The sequence below is a fragment of the Apteryx mantelli genome, chromosome 2 (assembly GCF_036417845.1).
Source record: "Apteryx mantelli isolate bAptMan1 chromosome 2, bAptMan1.hap1, whole genome shotgun sequence".
NCBI lineage: Eukaryota > Metazoa > Chordata > Aves > Apterygiformes > Apterygidae > Apteryx > Apteryx mantelli.
In genome coordinates this window covers 147,392,850-147,402,479 of record NC_089979.1, presented here as the reverse complement: position 1 = coordinate 147,402,479, position 9,630 = coordinate 147,392,850, and the positions used below count along the sequence as shown (strand labels likewise).

Genomic DNA, 9,630 nt, shown 5'->3' with positions numbered 1-9,630 from the left:
TATGGCAAGGAAGCTTTTTCAACTGACACGTAATATTATCTTTAAAATGATGTATATTTTGCATATTATATATTCAAAGTTTGAGCAAGAAAGATTGTAACACAGGGACAATAATGAGGAAAAACAATTTGTGTAAATCACTAGATACTCTAAACACCATTTGACTGAAGTAACAGTTTAGACTCTTCATGTTGTGGTGAGATATATTCTGAAAGTGCAGTTTTTGGGCTGAGTGCTTTGCAGAGTGTTCACTATATATCTGTACTTGTTTCCATATGTGATGGTAGCACAAATGTCTAAAAAGTGGGTACACTAGAGCATTAATCTGTATATTTTAAGTTTAAACTCTCACTAGTTCTTCTATTTGTCTTGCTTGGTTAATTAGCCCAGTACAGTACTCTGAGTCTTAGTCCTTTGAATATTTCTTTATCAGCACAGAGCAATATTACTCAGCTCCTATCAAATGAAGAATATTTACTTTTAGTGTGTACGATATGTGTTATGTGCATGTAGCTTTTACTAAGATTTCGTTTGTTCTAGTTAGGTTTTTTTCAAGCATAAATATATAGGTTAGCTGTGTTACCACATTAGACAACACTGTGTTCATTTTTTTCTTTGTCTTTGGTAGAATCACTTTCATCGCCCATTGCACTTAGAGCATTGCTGTATTCTAGCAGTGTGCTGCACTGCCTCACCTCTCTCTGAGTTTTGCTTTGTTTTTTGCTCTTGAATAAGAAATAAACCATGAAGGCCATTCCTACTAAAATAAGCAGGACCAGAGTAAGTAGCATCCAAATCATGCTGTGACCATGTGGTTTGTCCTTTTTGGCATCTGTAAATAAATACAAAGCAGTTAAAAGTGAGTCCACTACAGCCATAAATAAATATGAAGACTACTGAAAATTGTCTAATTTCCCCCCCATTTACATTGGTATGACTCTGGAACCATTTATGAAGACAACAGAGTATAACCTCAGCATCCTCCTGCCTTCTTCCATGGTTCCACTGGGGCAAGGGTAGGACTATGGGCAAAGAAGATATCATTAAAATGTAGATATTCTCATATACTTTTTCAGAGTGAGAGTTCTCTTAAAAATCTATCTTAGAATCTCTCTGTCAGTCCCATCACAGACCTTAGTGTGTGAAAGAAAGAGCAAAGATGAGCAATGATGAGTTTACCAATGCATTTAGTTATGGGCTGCCATCCTGAGATGCCATAATTATCTCATAGATACTGCTAAATCATGCTGGGACTGAACTCAATGGCAACTAAATAAATTAAGTGAATATAAATAAATATATAAAAATCAATTAAATTATAAATATCAATTAATAAAAACCCCAATATTTATTTTCTTGTCTCTTTTAAAATACAGGAAGGAAGAGAAGTGCCTACCTTCCACATTTGCTGGAGTAACTGAAATTGCTTTAAAAACAGCTGTCAGAGATAATGAAAAATGTCTAGTTACAATTTTAAAAGGTCACATTTTCATCCCTACAGTTACATGGTCAGCAAAACATATGATGCTGCATATCAAGGTTACCTCATCACTTCTGGAAACACATTTACTAAATTAGCAAGATGAAAAGATGCAATTGACCTTAACCTGATATTCATTGCAATGAAACTGTGGTGGTTTGCATATTAAAGACTTCTTCCTTCTCCTTTATTGAAAAGCAAGTAATCTCCAAACACAAGAAGTTTCTGATTGTGACAGAAGGACTGTCTTTGCTACTCTTGCTAATAAATCTTGCCCCCCTTATTGGCTCCCCATGCCAGCCTGCATTTCCTGCGCAGAGACCACCTAGGTGTTGGGGCAAGATGACCAAATGCTGAGGATATTTTCCAGTTCCAGTTACTCTACTACATGATGGAGGGAGGTGGCGTCCGCGGCTGCGAAAATGCTGAGCCCCGGAGCCTCCGTTACCGGACCCCCTCCCCCGAGTAAGTCAGGCTTGATGTCGCGGTTTTTCGGCGGACCACTCCCCATTAAAGGGCCAACGGTGCCGGTATGCCGGTCTGTCGCGGAGGTACTGCAAAGGGTGCGGGAGGACTCTGAGGGGGAAACGCCGCCGGCACCTTTGCCCGCTGTATCCCAGAAAGCGGAAGCTGCCCCAGAGCCGGTCGGTCCGAGCTCTGAGGCAAACGCGGAAGTGCACCCGGAGGAGGTTCGGGAGGGGGCGGTGGCCACGCCCCTCGCTGACCTCATAGACTCGGGCGGAAAGGAGGGCCGACCCCCTCCTAGTGCTCCCCCCCCGCCGCTGCCTAGCGACAATCCCCTGTACCCACCGTTACCGCTGCCTGTGCCACCTCAGCGGCCGCCTATCCCCCCCTGCAATGAAACCACCAGCTCACATCAGACTCCATCAGAGAACCCCCCGCTGCTTTCGCCCTGCGAGCCTTCGGGAAATAGAGCACCGGACGAGAGGAGGGCACCGCCGTCACCAGGGGAAACCGTAAGAGTGCTACAGGAGCTATCGGAACGCCTGAAAAAAGTGGAGCTGCAGGCGCAAGAGAAAAAGGAGAGGGAGGTCCCTCCCTGCTTCATGAACCCCTCCGCTGGACTTCCAAGGGAGTCTTGCTGGGGTGATATTATTAAAGAAGCCATAGTGGAAGATCGTGGTCCAGTGTGGGTACCCAGCAAGAACGTCAAGCCTGTCTTAACTCACCATGACCCATCTAGTGGACAAGAAGATGGAGATCCTGACTCTGGGAATACTGTTCCCGGTGGTAATGACTATTCACAAGATTGAACCCAGACAAAATATGTGGGTTGCCTGGGCGAACAAAACAGGGCAACAGGCCTTCTGTTTGTCCCTAGCTTCCGCTACTCAACCTTTTAGAACCTGCCTAATAGGGGTCCCCAGCTATACTGTAACCAGTTTTCAGGAGTACAGCACGGGCAGCTGCAGCAACAGTCCGTCGACCGCTAACTGCAGTATCGCACTCATTACAGGCTTGCAAAAAACACTGCCATGGGACCCACAGGAATTAAACCTGTTAGGGTCAATGAAAATTGGGAATGCTTCGGGAAATTGGACTCAAACGTGCCTTTATTTCGGGAAGCCTGTAATGAGCGGTATGCCTTTTAGCGATTCCTCGGGACGGGGGAAATGGACGGACCTCTCTCCAGACAGAGATTTACAACCACTCGTCGGAAGACGGTTTCTGCAGCGTCAATGATACCAGAGACTCCGAAAACAAGACTTCTGCCTTCAGGGCTGCGTCAGGGGAAAAGGGAATCTGGAATAATGGTACCTCAGAGGCCCTGCCGCCAGATGTCTTCTTGATATGTGGAGACAGGGCCTGGCAAGGAGTTCCGAGAAACGTAATAGGTGGTCCATGTTATCTTGGCAAATTGACACTACTAGCGCCCAATAAAAATTGGTGGAGCAAGCTAACAGGGTGCGGGGCTGCCATCCGCAGAAGGCGGGCAGCCATAAGGCTCTCACCAAAGTGTGATGATAAGGTTACCCTATGCAGTGCTACCGAAAGAGTATTTTTATCCCTCTTCGTGCCTGGGGCAGCAGCAGGCAACGCCTTAACCTATTAGAGGACCAAAATAGCCTGCGACATGCTATTCTGCAAAATAGAGCTGCAATTGATTTTTTGTTATTAGCTCAAGGCCATGGTTGTGAGGATTTTGACGGTATGTGTTGCATGAATTTGTCCAATCATGGTGAATCCATTCACAAACAATTGCAGTGGTTGAAGGAACATACAAGCAAGATCCGTCAGAACCATGGGCTATTCGACGAATGGCTAACTAACCTGTTTGGAAATTTACCGCAATGGCTGACAGGGTTGCTTACTGAAGGCTTACGCATTTTACTAATCCTTGTAGTTGTCAGTTTGTGCTTATGTGTAGTGTTAAGCTGCTTTAAGAACGCTCTGCTAAAGGTAGTGAACCACGCCTGGATTGCTCAAAAACAAGAGGGGGAAATGATGGAGGAATGGTTAGGGGAATGGTTAAGCGAGAGAGGGCATGCTTTGATTGGGATGAGCAATCCCGTCTTCAGGGTAGAGGAAGGAATCTAGGCCAAGGCAAGCGAGCCTGAAAGCGGCCTTGCAGCAGCCTTGAGCACTACAAAAGAAGGTATTCACAAAACTGGTAAACAAGTCTAAACGGAACTAGGTTCCATAAATGTTGACGGAGCGTGGACAGCAACCTTGCACCAATCATGTATCCACTTTATGCGCGTGGACAGAAAATGTAGCCAATCATGTAACTATTGTTAGCGCATGCTCATTGCTTATCCATATATATACTTTGTGTAAACTCTAATAAAGGGAGAACGACCATACTCATATTGAGACTCCATCGTTACTCCGGGCCCGCCTCCCACTCCGGCGTCCTCCGACAACTACACACAGTTCCTCTGAGATCCAGCAGATTTTTAATGTATTGTAATTCATTCGCATCTAAGCTCAAGCTTTTGTATGCAGTTTTGCTGGCTGTGTAAAGAGGGCGCCGTCTGCAAGATTTTTCACGGCGCACTGGGCAGCAGCTGGGTGCAAGTTGGATCATCGCTAATGCAAGAACAGATTTTCGGTATGGTCCGTGGGAACCACATGGAGAGGCAGAGTGCACATTTCAGCGTGGCAGGAAGCCATGAAGAGCCTGCTGCTCTGCCAGAAGTACTGCAACGCACGAAACACTGGCGTGCTCATGAGCATGCCTCTTAATGCGCCTCTTAAATTGTCCCTTGGAAGGATGCAGAACTCAGTGCAACATACTGCTTGCTCGCTCTGAAAAACCTTTCTGTTGGAGAGCTGGGCGTCAGGAAATATACTCCACACTTTGGCATTGCACACTGGGGGAAGTTGCAAACTCAGATGACTAAAGTATATGTTGATGCTGAATTTGTGCTTTCTGAAACGTCTGGTAACAAAAAAATAGCTTTCTGTAAGGTATATCGCTCTAGCCAAATAAAACCACCCAAATAAAATTAGGAATTGCCCTAAAAGGAGAATTTTGTTTTTCAGAAAATGCTCTGATGCCAATACATATGTGAACATCTGCTTTCCCCACCAGCAGCTTGGTCTGGTAGGAGAAAGGACAGAGCATAAGAGAACCTCAAAACATTCAGAACCTTTGAGTTGCGAAATAGGACAGGAAATCATACTTTTCTGCAGAATTACAGTTCAACTCAAAAATACCACATGGCTACTTGGCTCATGATATTCTGATATTTCTACTTCCTGACCAAAGCAGATGGTGCTCAGTTGCACAGAAACACAATATTAAAAAAAATAAATGTTAACCAAAACACTTCTACTGTTTTTCAAAGGTCACTATACAAGCTCTAGATCATGCTTCCGTTCTGTTATTACTTAAACGGAATTGCTTCATCCATCCCTCACTGGAACAGCATGTATCATAGCACAGCAAGAGGAAGAAAAGCAAATTATTGAGGCAGCCCTTGTTCCATAAAAAGGGAACAGGAATGTTAGCAGAAAAAAGTGTGTGTATGTTGGGGGGGAGCAAAATCAAAAGAGAATTTAAAATTTTTCCAGAAAATACTGATAGTCTTTGTTATTATTTGAATAAAGATTACAGAATGCAAGAATATCTGAAGTTAGGAAGCAATAAAACACAAACAGTACAGATAGTACACAACAGGTCTTATGGCAGACCAGAAGGATAATTCTAAATATACATATTATTTTTGTCTGAATCCTATAAACAGGTGATAAGGAAAAGTTTGTAAATACAGCATTTTATGTGACATAAAATGTGGCTCTTTTTGAAATGACCATATTGTGTTGCTACTACTAAAATAGAACCGTAAATGTCAAAAGCAAATATCAAACAAGTCACTTACTCTTTGGTTTCTTACAAATAAATCCCCTTTGGGAAGAGCAAGGAATGATACTCCAGTACCCAGAGGATGCAGACAGTTCTACGCAGTAATTAAGCTGATCGTCTGAAGGTTGTCCTTCACACCAGCTGACAAAGTCTAACACAGTGTTGTCTTGCCAGAGCAGCTTCCCTGGTGTGGCAAATGTTAGCAGTAGGACTATTACTTAATTCAGCAAAAATGTTCACTAATATTAGTTTTTCTCTAATTTTATTATTATACTCAGTCTAATAAAACAATATTACTTTCTTCAAAAAAACCCGGCTGTGGTTATTTTCTAATACATTTTATTTCCTTTGAATCTTTTATTAAAAATAATATTATTTTTACAGATTATGGTCATAGCTTTGACACTCATAACTAAGTTTTTATCTATATATTCCCATATTTTTGTCTAGGGGACTAGTGCTTCAAAATGAAAAATAGATAAAGCTAGGCTATTTTTTTTAATTCCTAAATTCTTATTTTGGCAACACTCATTGAAAATCAAGCAGCTTTTACTGTAAAGCTTAAGCACACACTTAGCTAAAATTAAAACTTATTTCTTTTTGCTTCTAAAATAAAAATATTGATGTATCAATGAATCAAAAGAAGTCTAAAAACAACCTTTATGACTGCTAGTGGACTAAGGCTAGGCTTGTTTTCTTCTGTTTGCATGTTTTCCAAAAGAACCTTTTCTAGACAGCCTCGTTTTCTCCTTGCAGAGAGGAATGACAGTGCCTGGTGTGATCCCATGGGCTCCAGCTGGATCCCCACAGCCCTGTGCGGGAGCTGCTGGGCCATGAGAAGGCCGGAGCACACAGGAAAGGGTCCCCACAAGGTGACAGAGCAGACCCGATAGAAAAATGCTCTCCCACAGGCCAGGAATTGCTGATGTCCTCAGTGAGGGCTCCACAAAGAGGGGAGGAGGAATGGTACCTGTCCTGGACTATGGACCTCTGTGAATTCTTCCTTATACTGCAGCCAAGAAGCAACTGTGCAAAATTATAGATAACAGCAATTCCAAGTTCTAGTTTAGAAAGTTCTAGTTTAGAAAGGAGCCCCCATGACTGCCCCAGTACGGACAGCTAAAATTACACATGATGTCCCACTTTCTTAAGGATGGGTCTGTTCTGTGTTGTGCCTCTTGAGAGCGATTCCTATCACCTCTCCATACCTTTGTTACTAAGCTAGATATAGAATATAAGAAATTTGCATTGAGCCTGTCTCCATGCTGGCAGAAGGTTGCAGCCTTTTCAGTTGACCCATGTAATATCCAGGACCCATAACTGAAGCTAAGCAGAATTTATTTTCCACAGCCTTTCACACTTATTGGATAAAACCCTAAACCTCCAAGATTTTTTAAATCAAATGCTTTGTATCTATTTTTTGTTTTTAACTACTTCAGAAAATTTTCTATATAATTGCTACTGTACCTGAATCTTTTCCCCCAAAATAAAAACATATCTTAATCATATTTCAATCAATTTAATGAAGGCTATTTATGATTATGTATAGAAATTAAAATAATTACCATTAACATTTCTGTACATTCCTATCCAAAAACCACTTGTCTTGCTTGTGAATAAGTCTGCATGATGCTAAAAAGTTTGATTCAGCCAGATCTTCTACGGAAGCCAAAGTACCACCTATAACACATTAGAAAACAAACCAAAGATGATGGAAGTATCTCCTGCCATAGAAATCAGTGGTAGTTAAAGACTTTGATACAGGATAAGATTAAGAATAAAACCTCTTTCTGCTGGTAGAGAGTAAGCAAGGATTTAGAGACCAGAAAGAAATGCTCAACGTCAGGGGAACAGCATAGCTTGTAAGTGATGTCCCAAATGAAAGACACATGATTTTCACTGCAGCACAGTGAAGATGATGATTTCAAAACTATCAAAACAAGCAAACAGCACATTATTTTCAAGTGATTGCATAATATTTTTCATAATTAGAATTTACTGATGATTATTTTTTCTTCTTGGAGTTGACAGGATATTGTGTGGCATGTAAAACTGTGCAGCAAACAAACATGGGATTCAAACGGAAGGATTAATTTTTCTGGCAACAGTGGCAAACTGAAAGTGTTGGAGGGAGGGCTGAGAGGAACTAATGAGATATGGAACAAAAGGACCAATTTCTTTGGAGCAGTATAGTGCTTTCCTTTTTTGTTTGCTGCCTAGCAAAGCGTTGATGAGCTACCTCACAGCTGAGCACTGTCGGTGGACGAGGTCCAAGGAGGAGCTCGTGGGTTTGGCTGTGGGACCAGAACCTCGAGAAAGGAGGGAGGCATTTGCCTTCCCTTTGCCTTGCAGGGAGTCCTGCTGTTAGAGTGAGGACTTTCAGGCAGTACAGGCAACCCCCTATTATATCACATACCCCATGTGAAAAATAATTGATTATTATTGTGATATTTATTTCTGTTCTTGACACAGAGCTACTGAAAAGGCTGGAGAGGTGCATAAGGCTGGGATCAAGTCAAACCATTCTAAAATCCCACTAAAAGTAGAAATTTTGTGAACTAAGATGTAAAACAGAACAAGAACAAAACACAGCTGATTAAGAAAAAAACAAGGAAAACTGATCACCTTAGTATCAACATAAATAAACAGCAAACAGCATTAATGATGAAAAGTAAATGAGATGTTGATTTCTTTTTTTAAATCTGTGTAGATTTTGCAGCATTAGTATTTAAAGCTTTTCAAAAGCGAATTCTTAGGTCAAAATTGAAATCCTATCTTTGAATAATAAAAATAATTACCTGATTGAACACATTCAGTCACAGACTGAGCCCAGCTCATTTCATTGGCATTGAAGTTATAGCAGTGGCTTTGGAAATGAATCCAAGAGATGTGATCAGATTCAGGACATTTGCCAGTCTCCTGTGGAAAAACATAAGGAGCTACATCTACAAGAAATGAGATATTATGGATTTTATTGTCAGTGGGGATTGTAATTCTTCAGATATAAAATTTAAGTTTAAAAAACACCTTTCTTAAAAGTACTTAAAATAATCTTCATCACACATTACTAGAATTATCAGTGAATATGTCAAGAGTGACAATGAGGAACAGCGCTCCTCAGTCATAGATGAGCAGTAAAATATAAGGCCACACTCTTCAGTGTTACCAGTTGAATCAAACTTGGACTGTCTCAGGAAAATCTGAGAATCTGAACTTTTTTTTTCGTTCCAGTGTATTTTCTATAACCGACAACTTTGTATAAATGAAAGGTATAGTAAAAGATAGAAGAAGAAGAAGAAGAAAACCCTCAAGAGGTTCAAATAACAATTTTATTTTAAATGACATATCCTTTAAATTGTTACTTATTATGGAAATTCTCAATTTAATATTTTCCTCAAGATAATAATTCTAACGGAAAATTTCTGAATGTCTTTAACTCTGACACTATGTGGAATAATCTGAAGCTCATGAAATATTTGTGTAGTGGCCCCACACTTTCCTCAAGCAACAATGTTAGAGCATGAACTAGTAACATTGCCAGTTGGTACATGCATTTTTAACTAAAAGAAGTAGAAGTTGCAAACGAATCAAGTTCAGAACATGATCTGGAAAAGAAATTAAAGCAAAATTACACAACACCAATTCAAAGGAAACTCAGACTGTCCATAATCTTTGTGTTGCTACAGCCAACAGCAGTTGTTCTTGTACAAGCGAGGAAGCAAAAGTTCAGTCCTATCCTAAGGTTTGCCAGTATGTGCTATAATTTGTAGTATTCCTCATTGAAGTCCGTGTAAACACTATGAAGTATGAACTTCTGTTT

At 40.9% G+C, this 9,630-nt stretch overlaps 1 pseudogene; it reads right to left on the bottom strand.

Annotated features, from left to right (window-relative positions):
* Positions 1–587: 587 nt before the first annotated feature.
* LOC106489954 (macrophage mannose receptor 1-like) overlaps positions 588–9,630 on the bottom strand; it is a 39,082-nt pseudogene continuing 30,039 nt past the window's right edge.